Source organism: Vulpes lagopus, chromosome 8, assembly GCF_018345385.1.
Source record: "Vulpes lagopus strain Blue_001 chromosome 8, ASM1834538v1, whole genome shotgun sequence".
NCBI classification, from domain to species: domain Eukaryota; kingdom Metazoa; phylum Chordata; class Mammalia; order Carnivora; family Canidae; genus Vulpes; species Vulpes lagopus.
Genome location: NC_054831.1, coordinates 86,236,175 through 86,252,289, shown reverse-complemented (window position 1 = coordinate 86,252,289; position 16,115 = coordinate 86,236,175).

The following is a 16,115-nucleotide window of genomic DNA, read 5'->3' as shown; positions in this document are numbered from 1 at the left end:
AGCTCTGCCTCAGCGTTGTGTCGCCGTGGATGCTCCTCACGACCCCTTCCCCTCTCTGGGCCTCGGCCTGTGCCTTGATAAGGATCTGATGGGAGGATTTCGACTAGTCTTTCCTGCCTTGACAGAAACAACCTGAGTTGCTTTCGAAATACCTAAGAGGAGACTCCCTCCGCCACCCACACACACTGTTAGAGTCCTCATCCTCAGACCCACCCAGTGTTATCTGTGCATTTTGTGTGGAAGAGAAAGGTTCTTTCACCACACTAGAAGCTATAAAATAAAGGAACTCATTCAAATGTAGGATGCTTATACTTCCACTATCCTCTTTTCCCCCCAGATACGTGACTTTTGGTTGGGTGGAAGGCTACACCTGCGGGAACAGTTTGCTGGGATCACCTATTTTTAGACCTTGGCATCTGATAGGAAGTTGTATTTGTTCAACACTATTTGAGCCATATGGCAGCCTCCATCCTAGAATCTGAGATGACAGATGAGTAAAGAACATTTGTAGCCTCGACGAACACACGGTCCAGTGTTTTAAGAAGGGCCTCTGGTGTTCCACAAATGGCTTGAATCGTAGCTTTCTTACTTCCTAGCTATGTGTTCTTGGGCAGTTTACTTAAGCACTTTAAGCCTCAGGTTCTTTATAAGATAGACAGAATACCTTATGAAAGTGTTGAGGATAAATAGTACATTTAAAATGTTTAGGGCAGCCCCGGTGGCCCAGCGGTTTAGCGCCGCCTTCAGCCCAGGGCGTGATCCTGGAGACTCGGGATCAAGTCCCACGTCAGGCTCCCTGCATGGAGCCCGCTTCTTCCTCTGCCTGTGTCTCTCATGAATAAATAAATAAAAATTTTAAATAAAATAAAATGTTTAGCATAGCCTGTAGCACGTAGTAAGCCTAACATAAGTGACTGTTCATTGCAGCGGTGGAGGTGAGTAGGCGAAAACGATAGGTTCCAATAGAAGCATGAGCGCTGCGTTATGGGGTACTGAGGCACGATTCAGAAAAGTAGTTGCATTTGAGCTGGACCTTTACATAGGAGTGAAGAGTTTGCTAGGTGGAGAAGGGAGAAAGCAATTGGAAGCGAAAGAAACAAAAAATAAAGGCCCAGGAGTGCAAATATTGGGAAACTATTCAGAGATACCGTTGCTTTGGGATTTGGGGCAGCCACCTTTCACATTCCTTGTGTTGCTGCCTCAAAATAACCAGCGTGCTGGTTTGGCTCTGTTCTTCCTCCTGGGACTTCTGCACCTTTCCTCCTGTCATCCTGTCTGCAGTTCTTTTCAAGAGCTGGGCCACATCCAGCTCTTCAGTGATGACTCCCCAACTGTTTGAGCCCTCACTGTTCTCTGCTTTTCCCAATTCCTGTAGCACTTAATTTCTTACCACACAATTTAGCAGTAATTATATGTTGTCCTGTTATTTAATTATCTCATTTGTGTAAGTCTACTCTCCCCAGTTCTTTCCCTCAGGGGAGGGATGGCATTTGCCCATTTTGTGGCCCACATAGAACTTGACATAAATTGTCAAACAATGTCTCTTGACTGGACACCTTGTGCTGCTGCTGATTACAGACAAGAGCACCAGACCCCAATCGGGGACTTATTGATTTGGGTAGGAATGTATTCATTCCACATACAAACACTGAGGGCTCTTCATATCTGAAGCTAGTTGAAAAAATTGTGAAGATAAGGTGTCCTGTTTCCCTGTGTAAAATGACATTATGATGTCTCTTGTCACTAGAAATCTAAATACTGGGATCCCTGGGTGGCGCAGCGGTTTAGCGCCTGCCTTTGGCCCAGGGCGCGATCCTGGAGACCTGGAATTGAATCCCATGTCGGGCTCCCGGTGCATGGAGCCTGCTTCTCCCTCTGTCTATGTCTCTGCCTCTCTCTCTCTCTCTCTGTGACTATCATAAATAAATAAAAATTTAAAAAAATAATGAAGTTAACAATAAAATAAGAACAATATTAAAAAAAAAAAAGAAATCTAAACACTAACCACTTGTGGGAGGGGTCGATGGCAGGGCAGCTGGAGTCCTCACTAGCACACCAGATCACCTATTCAGTGCTGCCCCGAGGAGCACCATCAGAATGACAGCTTTCTTCCCTTATCTTTAGCTTTGTTGGCTTAGTCACTGGCTACTCTCTTCAGGTCCCAAGGTTGCTGTCTGTTGTGGGCTTGTGGCCCAATCAATTTGACTTGATCCTAGAAACTGTCTAACTTAATATTAGGAACCTACTGCCCAGATATCCAGCTTTTCACCTTTTGTTGATGACACCGTATATTCACAGTGAGTGAGTACTAGACATTTTTTTTTTATTGTCTTTGTTTTTGTAGAGATTCTGAATTTAATCAAATATATTAGTGCGGGCAGCCCTGGTGGCCCAGCAGTCTAGCACCGCCTTCGGCCCGGGGTGTGATCCTGGAGACCTGGGATCGAGTCCCGCATTGGGCTACCTGCATGGAGCCTGCTTCTCCCTCTGCCTGTGTCTCTGCCTCTCTCTCTCTGTGTGTCTCTCATGAATAAATAAATAAAATCTTTAAAAAATATATTTAAAAAAATAAAAAGCAAATATATTAGTGCTTATGCTATAGAAAATGTCCTGACTATATTACAATTTTTTTAAAAGATTTTATTTATTTATTAAATAAATCTCAGAGAGAGAGAAATAGATAGGACAATCAGGGGTAGGGGCAGAGGGAGAAGCAGACTCCCGACTGAGCAGGGAGAGCCAGGTGAGACTCAATCCCAGGACTCCTGGGAGCATGACCTGAGCCTAAGGTAGACAACCAGCTGCACCCCAGACCAACTCAAATTCTCTGGAATGGGAATTTTATTTTGATGGTGACTTTTTTTTTTTTTAAAGATTTTATTTGAGAGAGAGAGAGAGAGAGAGTGTGTGTGTGTGTGCATGAACAGCACGGAGGGGCAGAGGGAGAGAGAGAAGCAGATTGCCTGCTGAGTGAGGAGCCCAATGTGGGACTTGATCTGAGGACCCATGAGATCATGGCCTGAGTCCAAGGCAAACACTTAACTTACTGAACCACCCAGGTGCCTCCTCACAATTAAAAAAAAAAAAAATGGATGTGGTTGAGGCTAACATCAGGCTCCCTGCTCAGTGGGAAGTCTGCTTATCCCTCTCTCTCTTTCCCTCTGATCTCCCCCTACTCACGCTGTCTCTCAAATACATAAATAAAATCTTTTTTTAAAAAAATGGATGTGGTCCCTGTCCTCACAGAGAAAATAGTCTAGCAGGGCAGACAGACTCAGTAGACAATTAAAATACGGCATGGTGTTTTAGCTACTGCAGCATAACAAATGCTCTGAAATTTGGTGGCTTAAAACTATTATTATCTCTCACAGTTCTATGAACTGACTGGGCTCAGCTGGGCAATTCTGGTCTCACTTCAGGTCTCTCATGAGGTGACAGTCAGATGGCAACTGCAGTTGGAGTCATGAAGGTTCAACTAGGACACTGGAATGGCTGACCCTCTATTCTCCATGTGGTCTCAGGGCCTCTCTGGCTGAGCAGCTGAACTTAAATGGTGGCTCAGAGCTTCTGAATGTCCAAAAGTACAAGCTGCCAGGTTTATTAAGCCTTAAGCTGGGGCCTGCACCTATACTCCATTGGATAAAGCAGTTCATAGAGTCAACTCTCAAGCAATGAAGAGAAGACACATCAGCACAAATACTAGGAAGTGTGGCTTAGTGGGGAAAGTACAGGGTGCTATGAGAACATCTATGGATGGATGTCAGGAAGACTTCCTGGAAACAGCAACATCTTAACTGATGAACCTCTATGACTAGGTCTGGGAACTAACCAGATGAAGGGAAGAGCAAGCAAGTTCAGGTAGGGGAAACAGCTGGTACAAAGCCCCAGAGAGGCAAAGAGAGCACAATTTAAGATCAGTGTGGCTGGGGGCACCTGGGTGGCTCAGTGGTTGAGGGTCTGCCTTTGGCTCAGATCGTGATCCTGGGGTTCTGGGATCGAGTCCCAGATTGGGCTCCCCATAGGGAGCCTGTGTCTCCTTCTGCCTGTCTCTGCCCCTCTCTGTGTGTCTCTCATGAATAAATAAATAAAATCTTAAAAAAAAAAAAGATCAGTGTGGCTATAGCTGGGTGAGGAGTGGTGTTGGGGGTGGAGAGGGTAGTATGGGATAGTGATAGCCCTTTAGTCTGGAAAGATAAATGGGGCCAGATCATAAAGTCTTGTAAATGCCTCAAGATGTCTGGACTCTGTCCAAAGGGCATGGGACACCAAGGAAGGAAGAAGGAGCATGATCAAGCCAGATGGATCCTACACAGACTATTGGCTGCTATGTGGGGGATGGGTTGGAGGGGGTCAAATCTTCATTTTCACCCAGAACCTTCTTTCCAGTGATCAACTTCACCTTTGTCACTGAGACTGAGTCATCACCTTAGCAATGATACAAGTTCTTTTTGCACTTTATTAGTGGGGATTTTTTTTAAGATTTTTTTTTTTTAAGTACTCTGAGATCAAAAGTGGCATGATCGGGAGGCCTGGGTGGCTCAGCGGTTGAGCGTCTGCCTTCAGCTCAGGGTGTGATCCCGAGTGCAGGCATCAAGTCCCACATCAGACTCTCTGCAAGGAGCCTGCTTCTCCTGCCTATGTCTCTGCCTCTCTCTGTGTGTCTCTCATGAATTAAAAAAAAAAGAGTGGCATAATCTACTGACTGAGCCAGTCACCTCTATTAGTGGAAATTTTCATTTTTTAAAAAAGCTCCTTTTACAAGTTTTTGTTTGTTTTTATTTTGAAAAGAACATGAAAGAACCCAGACTCCTGGATAGCTCAGTCAGTTGTGTACCTGACTCTTGATTTTGGCTCAGATTATGATCTTAGGGTTGTGGAATGGAACCCTGAGTCAGGCTCTACACTCAGCAGGAAATCTGCTGGAGATTATCTCCCTCTGCCTCTTCCTCAACCAATAATAAATAAATCTTAAAAAAAAAAAAAAACATATCATAGGAAGCCTGCTACCTGGTAGGATATGGACATGAGACTGGTCAGGTGGTCAAACAATTTGTACTTAAGTGTAAAGTGTGTTCAGGAAGAGCCTGCCTGCCAAGAACAGGGAGCAGGCCAGGCTCAATGGATTTTACCCTCAGTTAAGTGATGGTTGGTTAAAAAGGAGCCCCTATTCTAGGGAAAAGTCAAACAGTACTAAAAGGCTTAAAATAAATGATAAAATCTATTCCCTCACTTTCCTCATCTGTAAGATGGGAATGACAATTATAGCCTCCTTGTGAGATAACAGTACATACATTGCCTGGCACATACATGGTCAATAAATGGTGATAATGAAGAAAGTTCTCACTTGAGAGCTGCTATGAGCATAGCTGTGGATGTTTAGTTGCACATTATACAAATAAATGTAAGGCATGAATATGAGTTAGAGGAAATGACAAGAACATAGACTCACTTGGAGAGGTCTGTCTCTTCCCTTTGTTCTAAGACCAAACTCTGTGTTTGCTCTTAGTCCCATTCTCTTCCTGTCTTTTCTAGAACCCTGTCTCTATAATTATCCTGACCCTCATGCCAAAGCATATGTTTCTCTACTAGTTATTTTCTTTCCTCCTATGAAATATACAAGAACCTTTCCTATCTTGGGGGGAAAATCCTTTATTTGATCCTCCTGCCCTTTTCAGCTATCATTCTGTTTCTTTCTCTCTACTGCCAGGTTTCTTAATTAAGTAGCACACATACTGCCTCCCATGACTTCTCCACTCCTTTGCTTTTCAGCTTTGTCTCCCAGCTTCCATCACTATTCTTTTGACACAGCTGTCAGTGCGGTCATCAAAGACCACCTCATTAACCACCAGTGAGCCATTGCTCAATCAATCTCCTAGGCCCAGAGCACTTGACTCAGTTGACTGTCCACTCCTTAATTCCACATACAAAACGGCCTCATCATCCCAGTTCCTTATTTCTGTCAATTGTATCATTTCCGCAAGCCATTCAGGAAAGAAACCTTGAACTCAGGGTTAGCTCGACTCCCCTCTCTGCTCTCACATTAGTCTTGACTTTTATTGCAAATATTAGAAATTCACTGAAAGCTACCTTTTTGGAAAAGCTTTATCAGGATACGGGGCGGGGGGGGGGGATCTAATGCACCCCAAAGGCAGGCTGCAGCTGGAAAGACCAGGACTGTAGACTTAGGACTCAATCAAGTGAGTCTCCTCTCTCTAACTTTCTTTCTGGATTTCTAGTGATCTGCACAGATTCCCCAAAGGTACCTGATACTCCCACAGTTACCTAGGCCCCAGGACTGATCAAAAAAAAATCACCATCTTTTGCATCAGGCCCTTGAATCTGTTTCCTCTCCAGCTTCCCTTGCACTGCATCTCCTGTGTTTGTTTACCTCCCTATCATTCTGTGTCTGCCATTGCCTTTTCCTCCTCCTGACCTGGAGTCCAAGCATTGCCTATGTTTCAGTTCTCTGTCCATTGCCCTTTTCTTGAACTCTTCTGTATTGTTGGCTCCTGAAGGAGAGGAGAGTGGTTAAGAGTTTGAATTCCAGAGTCATAACAGCCTGGACTTGAATCCCCCACCACTTTCTAGCTGTGCGAATTTGGCAAAGTGACTTGAAATTTTTTAGCCTAAATTCCACATCTGCGAAATGGGGACAGTACTGGTACCTTCCTGACAGGGTTGATGTGAGGATACACTGAGCAATCACATATAAAGTGCTTTGTTAGCACAGCGCCTGGCACACAGAAAGAACTCAATAGATGACAACAGTTATTAGCTTTACCCTTGTTCTTTTTCTTGAGTTCTAGCCTGACATCATCTACTAGACTTTTCCATTAGATGTCCTGCTGTGACCTCAGATCCATCCACCTGTCAGAATTCACCAGGCACTGCTGGAAGATGCAGCTTTCTGAGACATAGAAAATGGAGGGGACCTGAACAGAGAAGGGTGGTCTCATTGAATCTTCGAAAGGAGCCCCCACCTAACCTCAGCCAGGTCTCTGCAGAGAAAACTCTGAAGAACAGCTCCCCCCACGCCCCCTAAGCCTCCAAACCCTTTGCTGGCTGACTCTTGGAATCCAGGAGAGCAGGCAGGGCTGCCATTAAGAGAGCAAATGAAGGATGTGAATCCAACCTTTTAAAAAAAAAGCCCCAGGGGTAGTGAGAGGAGATGTAGCCGGATCAGTGGAGCTTTGAGGTGGGTGTGAAAGGTGAGAACAGCACCCTCAGGGTGCTGAGGCTGGCTTAGGCAGGGGCCTCCCTCCAGTGCCGGGGATTTGGCAGCACAGAAGCCAGAGGCACTCCTGTTTTTAGCTGAGCTGTTACAGGTCTCCTTTGCCACTCTTGTGAACATTCCTCATTAAGCTCAATGTGTGAAGTGGAGTGTACAACTTTCACCTGCCCCTCAGCCCCTTGCTCCCACCTGCCTCTCTGCTTCTGGGTGGCAGAACTCCTACTGGCAGCAACGTGATGAGTTGCTCACACCCACTGCCAAAGGGGGTCGTGGGCAGGGGGGGTAATTTCAGAGCTGTTTGCTCTGAGCTAGAAAGGCCAAACAAGTAGGAGCTCTGACTCTACAGCAGAATGTGCCCCTGTTTGAATGCCATTGTTGGAATGAACTGGTGAAACAGTATAGAAGACGTAAGATTCTCTCCCGCCTCAGGGTCTCACCGTCCACCCTGGATCACTTACAACAAATAGAGAACCCAAGCCAATCACTGTTCTGGGGCTTGGAGATGGCAGATGAATGCAATGGGATGGGCTTCTGGCCTCCTGGAGCAAACTCTTCAGGGGGCGGTGGACATTAAACATAACAAAACTGGGGATACATTTCAACTAGGAGCACTGTTAGCAAGGAGAAGCCCGGGCTGCTATGAAAGTATAGGGTAGGGATCCCTGCCTGGGTGGCTCAGTGGTCTAGAGCCACCTTCAGCTCAGGTGTGATCCTGGAGTCCCAGGATCAAGTCCCACATCCCGCTCCCTGCATGGAGCCTGCTTCTCCCTCTGCCTCTCTCTCTCTCTCTCTCTCTCTCTCTGTCTTTCATGAATAAATAAAATCTTAAAAAAAAAAAAAAGGGAAGTATAGAGCAGAGGCTAGCTACATCTGGGGGAGGGGCAAATCAGGATGAGTTTCCTGGATGATGCGACAAGTAAATTCAAGTTCTTTTTTTAAAGATTTTATTTATTTATTCATGAGAGACACACACACAGAGAGAGAGGCAGAGACACAGGCAGAGGGAGAAGCAGGCTCCATGCAGGGAGCCCGATGTGGGACTCCATCCCGGGACTCCAGGATCACACCCTGGGTCAAAGGCAGGCGCTAAACCGCTGAACCACCCAGGGATCCCCAGTAAATTCAAGTTCTAAGAAAGGTGAGGCTGGTTTGAAGTGGAAGGTGGAAAATACCCTGCCAAACAGATGAAGCAGTACATGCAAAGGTCCTGAGGCAGAAGGGAACTAGGCTGTTGGATGGTTAAATGCAGCCAGAGGAGATGAATGCAGCCAAAACTCGGTGATGAAGGCCACAGTGCTAGCAGCATGCGTTAGGCAGAGCCTTGCAGACTATGATGAGGATTGGAGCCTTTAGCCTAATGATAATAGCGAACATTCCATTTTATGTATATGAGCAATGTACTAAGGACATGTGTTTTCTCATATACTGTTTACAAGTCCCCTAGGAGGCTGGTGCTATTATTCCCTTTTTACAGATAATGAAACCCTGGCCCAGGGAAGTTAAATTGCTCAAGGGCACACAGCTGGCGTGGCAGAAGTGGATCTGAACCCGGATATCAGGATCCAGGGCCTGCCCTCATAATGCCTGTGTGGCCAGGCCTTAGAGCTACCTGCGGCCTTTGATCCGAGCCGCACGTCCCTCAGGCCTGGCTTCCTCTTTCGCCGCACGCATGTCGGCAATTCTTCTCCCCGGAGACCCACGCAGAGGCTGGCTCTGGCCCCAGGGGCAGCGGGCTGCGCTGGCGAGAGGCTGCAGCCTCCGCTCCGGCCCCGCGCGGCCCCCCGCCTACGCGGCGGGCTGGGGCCGGAGCCACCGAGCCGCGGGGCCCGGCCGCAGTGCGGAGGCCCCCGGGTGCGCGCCCGCGCTGCCCGGCAGCTGCGATCCCGAGGTGACGGGCTCGGGAGGGGTGCGGGGGCGGCGGGCGCGGGGGCGGCCCTTCGCGTCCGGCAGGGGGCTCTGTCTCCCCGCGATCCCGGAGCCGGGCGCCGCAGCCCCGCCGCCCGATCACGTTCTCTCCAGCCTTGAGGGGGAAAACAGCGTTCATTCCTGATTAAAAATGACTATTTTTTAAATGGGCTTCATTCCTTATTTCTCTGTCCTCTCCCAGGGCCAGAAAGAGGCGGAAAGCGACAGTGAGAATCCATTCCGAGCGAGCAGCCAAGAGGAGACGCGGCAGCTCCCAGATGTTGATGTTTTGTTTTTTGACATAAATCTTTGCACTCATATGGGAGTTTTCATTGATTCATGTTCCCATCTGCTGAATTTCCTTTTATTTATTTAATATGGCTTTTTGGGGAAATCTTGCTCCGAAGCTCTGGAGGAGCATAAACTGTGGCAACCGCTGCACCCCATCAGCCCTCCTCCAAACCTTGGCTTGGGGGGAGGAGTGCGGGCGGTGTAGGGAGAGTCAGTGGCACCCTGCAGAAAAGGCCTGCACCTTGGGGGTCTCATCTTGGGGGACAGGCGCCCTAGCCACGCGCTAACGTGGCACTTTCTCTGCTTGGGGCCTGCCGGAGGCTGTAAACCCCAGAAAGAAACAGCATGAGACAGTCAAGTCATATTGCGTCTCCATCCTTTCTCCTTCCAGCCCACCCACAATACCGCGTTCCCTTCAAGCTAAAACACTTGCTCTTGGTTTAACAATTTGGAAACCAGAAAATACGTGACTGTGGATGTCCGCATTTAATACTTTACAGTATCTCTTCCTCCCCCGAATTCATCCTGCACACCCCCACCTCAGTAGTAATTCTTAATAAGGAAGAGCTTCAACCTTGCAGTCAACTGAAGTTTGAATCCTGAATGCAGGAATTCTCTGAGCCTCAGATCCCTCATCTATAAAACGGGAATGATTATTTTTCTGATACATTTTCCAAATGAGGAAACAGAGGCAGAGAGTAGTTAAGAGGTTTGCTCAAGTAGACTAGAACCAGGACACATATCTAGGCCTTTCTCATCCTCATCCTATCTCACCCCCACCCATTGTCCAGCTGCTCCTTCAAGTTTCCCAGGACTGACCCTCTGCCTGGCAGAAAGGGGGTACCCTCTTTTCCACTAGGCAGAAGAGAAGACTAGAAATGAGTGCTTCAGGATGTCTGACACCTTAGAACACTATCCATTGAAACTTAGAACATAGGCCCAGACATGGAAAGGATCTTGAGGTTGTCTCATCCTGTCTCCTACCTCATTCCTACAGGCTTCCCTGACAGGTGCAGAGAATTCACCCCCTTGTTGGGCAGTCTGTTATATTTGAGGATGCCTCTAGGTAATAGAGACCTACAGACCACTCAATGGGACCATTTGAATGTAAGAAACCATGATGACCACAGACCAAGCCCCATAAAACCTATTGTGTTGAGGCTAAAGGCTGTATCTCCAGTCTGGAGTGGGATGGTGGAATTACTCCAAATGTGAGATGTATTGCACAGCATCATCCTTTGTGAAGTACATACTGAATTCCCATTCCTTCCTGATATATATTCCATCCAGTCCAAGCTTCTCTGCACATGCTACATGGAACTCTCCTTGCGGGACAGCGTACGGCTGCATATCTAGGACTCTGTGATTTGGTACTAAGCTCAACCTGGAAATGCACATGCCCTTAACCCTTCATCCATATATGATGTCTTCTGGAACTCCTACATGTGGTAAGAAGATATGATGTTGGGATCCCTGGGTGGCGCAGCGGTTTGGCGCCTGCCTTTGGCCCAGGGCGCGATCCTGGAGACCCGGGATCGAATCCCACATCGGGCTCCTGGTGCATGGAGCCTGCTTCTCCCTCCACCTGTGTCTCTGCCTCTCTCTCTCTCTCTGTGACTATCATAAATAAAAAAAAAAAAAAAGAAGATATGATGTTATGATTGACATTCATAAACTTAGTGCAGAGTCAGAAAACTTCACTCTCCCACTCAGAGAAGACAAAGGGAGGAGGAGGACTCTGGGGACTTGGACGAGAGGGATAAGAGCAGTAAGGGGAAAATTGCATTTGTGTAGGCCCCATATGGGAGGCCCAGGCATGAGGCTTCAGGCAGTCCCTGAGATGTCTTACCTATACCCTCATGGCTACATCATACTTCCAGTGTGGATGTGGCCTCAGAAATCAGCACAGGACACAGTCGATGGCTCAGGCCCAGCTCAGTGGCAATGAGGAAAGCCATTCTGCTGACTATGTGCTCTAAGGCACTGTGGAAGCAGCCAAGAATGAGACCTGCTACCCAGCCAAAAGACGCTGAGATTAGCCAGGAAGCCAGGAAAACCTGGCCAAGGTCTTCCAGCCAGGAGATGCCAACTGGGGTGTGCACCTCTGCATACCATGTCCACAGGTCTCAGAATAAAGTCGCGTACCCCAGCTTGGCCACGAGCTCCCTAGATGTACCCCCCATAAAGGGCCCAGTATGCAGTACTGGGGAAGGCATTTCTAAACCAGAGTGTGCTGATTTCCACACCAAGGGCTGATACACTTTGTCATGTGACAGAAGTCCTGAAGAGAATAGAGTTCAAACATTGGACTCCCCACACAGACTCTGGATTCCTGGGCTTGAGGCACCTTAGATTTTTTCCCCCCATTACCTTCACCCCTTCCAGCTAATCCAGTTTAGTAATTCAATTCACCCTATATCTGCTGATGACACTCAATGTTCAGGTGCTTTTCAAATGCTGAGGATCTTGTGGTGAATGAGGAAGATGTGGACCCTGACTCAAGGAGTTTATGGTCTAGGGGGAAAGAGGTGACAGATAAGTACAATTAGGAGATGTGTTACAAATGGAGAGGCTCAGGGGTCTTTATGAGAGGATCAAAGAAGTTTTAACATAGTTCAGTAAAGTTTCTCAAAATATGGTAGCTGGGCTACCTGTGTCAGAGACAACTGAGATACTTGTACAAAATGTAGATTCCTAGGCCTCGTGCCAGATGCACTGAGTCAAAAGCTCGGAAGGTGGGGCCAGGAATATGCTTTTTTAAAAAGTGAAGCAAAATTAATTAACATGCAATTAGCCATTTAAGAGTGTATACTTCAGTGGCATTTAGTACAACCCCAGTGTTGTGCTGTCATTTACCTCTATCTAATTCCAAAACATTTTCAAAATCTCCAAAAGAAACCCCATACCCAACAAGCAGTCACACCCCATTCCTCCTCCCAGCATCTCCTGGTAACTGCTAATCTGCGTCCTGTCTATGGACTTACCTATCCTGGACATTTCTTTTTTTTCTTTTTTTAAGATTTTATATATTTATTCATAAGAGACACACAGAGAGAGTGAGAGAGGCAGAGACACAGGCAGAAGGAGAAGCAGAGAGCCCCATGCAGGACTCAGTCCTAGATCTCCGGGATCATGCCCTGAGCTGAAGACAGACACTCAACGGTTGAGCCACCCAGGCATCCCATATCCTGGACATTTCATAGAATGAAATCATACATGACTTTTTGTGTTTTCCTTCTTTCACTTACCACAGTGTTTTTGCGGTTCATTCATTTCTTCTTATTGATGAATAATATTCCATTATACAGATATATCACATTTTGTCTATCCATTTATCTACCAGAAATTTATTTCTACCTTTTGGCTATTGTGAGTATTGCTACTGTGGGTATTCTTGGACAAGGATTTGTTTAAGTACCTGTTCTCAATTCACCTAGGAGTGGAATTACTGGGTCATATAGTAATTCCATGTTTAACTTTTTTTTTTAAGATTTTATTTTTTTATTCATGAGAGACACAGAGAGAGGATGAAACATAGGCAGAGGGAGAAGTAGGCTCCCTGTGGGGAGCCTGATGAGGGACTTGATCCCAGAACCCCAGGATCACACCTTGAGCCAAAGGCAGATGCTCAACCGCTGAACCACCTAGGTGCCCCCATGTTTAACCTTTTTTTTTTTTTTTCATGTTTAACCTTTTAAGGAAGCACCAAACTTATCCATAGCAGCTATACCATTTTACATGCTGACTAGAGTTGTATGAGAACTCCAATGTTGCTAGATCCTTGCCAAGACTTGCTATTTTCCTTTTATTAATATTATTTAAAGATTTTTTTTTTACATAATCTCTATACCCAACATGGGGCTCAGACTCACAACCCCAAGATAAAAAAGCTGCATGCTCTACTGATTCAGCCAGCCAGGTGCTTCTATTATTTTTTATTATGGACATTCTAGTGGGTGTGAAGTGCTCTCTCATTCTGTTCGGATTTGCATCTTCTTTGGAGAAATGTCTATGCAAATCCTTTGAGTCCTATGCCCATTTTTAATTAGGTTGTCTTTTTGTCATTGAGTTGTAAGAGTTCTTCATATATTCTGTATATGAGAACTTTAATGCATATATGATTTGGGAGGAAAGAAAGAAAAAAAGAAAGGAAATATGTCTTCCTTTTTTTTTTTTTTTGATGGTGTTCTTTGATGCACAAAAGTTTTAAATTTTGGGAAAGTCTAATTTATCCTTTTTTTCTCTTGTTGCTTGTGCTTTTGGTGTTATATCAGGAAGCCATTGCCAAACCCAAGGTCATAAAGATTTGCCCTTTAAGTTTTCTTCTAAGAGTTTTATAGTTTTAGCTCTTATATTTAGGCCTTCCATTCACATGGAGTTAATTTTTGTATATAATATGAGATAGAGATCCAACTTCATTTTTTTTTTTTTCTGTTTTGTTTGTTCATTTTGTTATGTGGATATCCTATCCAGTTGCTCCAGTACCATTTGTTGAAGAGACTATTCTTCACCACTATTGGCTGGTCTTGTCAGTCTTATTGAAATCAGTTCACCATAGGTGTAGAATTTATTTCTGGATTCCTAATTCTCTTTCACTGATCTATACATCTATCTCTATGACAGTGTCACACTGTTTTGATTACTGTAGCTTCGTAGTAAGTTTTGAAATCAGGAAAAGTGAGTGGTCCAACTTTGTTCTTTTTCGAGATTGTTTTGGCTACTCAGAGTCCCTTGTAAATCGATATGAATTTTAGGATCAGCTTTTCCATTTCCTTACTGAGTCAAAGGCTCTGAAGTTGAAGCCCAGAAACTTGCTGTTTAAATTTTTTGTAAGATTTAATTTTTTAAAAAGATTTTATTTATTTATTCATGAGAGACACAGAGAGAGAGAGGCAGAGACACAGGCAGAGGGAGAAGCAGGCTCCATGAAGGGAGCCGGATGTGGGACTCGATCCCAGGTCTCCAGGATAATGTCCCGGGCCGAAGGCATTGCTAAACCACTGAGCCACCAGGGCTGCCCAAGATTTAATTTTTTAAAGTAATCTCTATATCAAATGTGGAGCTTGAACTTAAAACCACAAGTTCAGGGACGCCTGGGTGGCTCAGTGGTTGAGCACCTGCCTTCAGCTCAAGGCATGATCCTAGAATACCAGGATTGAGTTCCATATCGGGCTCCTGGCAGGGAGCCTGCTTCTCCTTCTGCCTGTGTCTCTGCCTCTCTGTTTCTCTCTGTGTGTCTCTCATAAATAAATAAATAAAATCTTTAAAAATAAATAAATAGGGACGCCTGGGTGGCTCAGCGGTTTAGCGCCTGCCTTCTGCCCAGGGCATGATCCTGGAGACCTGGAATCAAGTCCCACTTCGGGCTCCCTGCATGGAGCCTGCTTCTCCCTCTGCCTGTGTCTCTGCCTCTCTCTCTCTCTCTCCCTCTCTCTCTGTGTCTCATGAATAAATAAATAAAATATTTAAAATAAATAAATAAATAAATAAATAAATAAATAGGGGCACTGGGTGGCTCAGTTGGCTAAGTGTGCCTTCTACTCAGGTCATGATCTCAAGGTCCTGGGCTCTCACTCTCTCTTAAATAAATAAAATCTTTAAAACAAACAAACAAATAAATAAATAAATAATTTTTTACTTTGGAACCATCTTAGATTGGCAGAAAAGTTGTAAAGATAGTAGAGAGAATTCTTGTCTATCTTTCATTTAGTTTTGGTTTCCCCTGATATTATCACCTTATATTACCATGGTAATTTGTTAAAACTGGTAATGGGTTCTATAATAGGCGCGTGTGCATACACACACACAGTGATTAGTGATGCACTAAAGTTTGAGAACCAGTGATACAAGGGTCAAGAAAGTCCTTCCAGGGAATACATTTCAACTGTTATTTGAAAGATGCATATAAATGAATAAAGAGAATGGGGTGTGATCCAGGCAGAGGGAACAAATTGTGCCAAATAAAGCCTGGGGGTAATAATGAACTTGGAGTATCTGAGGATAATCAGAATAGCAATAATAGTAATTTATTGACAGCATATGCCAACCACTGGTAAGCACTTTAGAACATTATTTAACTTAATTTTTCACAACAGTTCTATAAAGTGGGGGGCATTATCATCTCCATTTTATAGATGAGATAACTGAGACTTAAAGGAAAGAAGTAACTTGCCCAAGGCAACCTAACTATAAAGTGGCAAAAGGGGGAGCCTGGGGGGCTCAGTGGATTAAGTGTCTGATTTCAGCTTGGGTTATGATCTGAGGGTCCTGGGATAGAGCCCCAGTTGGGCTCCCTGCTCAGTGGGGAGCCTGCTTCTCCTTTCCCCTCTGCCTGCTACTCCCCCTGTTAGTGCTCTCTCTGTGTCTCTTTTTCAAATAAATAAATAAAATCTTTAAAAGGAAAAAAAAATCATCAGTGGGCCTGTTTGGCTCAGTCAGTGGTTTATGTGACTTGATCTCAGTGTGATACGTTTGAGACTCATGTTGGGTGTAGAGATTACTTAAAAATGAAAACCTTTAAAAAAAAAAGGGAATATCATCAAGAAGAAAATAGAACACCCTCCTAACAGCTTCAGAAAGTCAACTGTCTGCAAAGGGGGCAACTGACCTCTCTGGCCCTTTTCGCACTCTGGGATTCTGCTTTCTACCGTGGCACCAGAGAGGTAGCAGAATGTGCTGCAGGTGATGG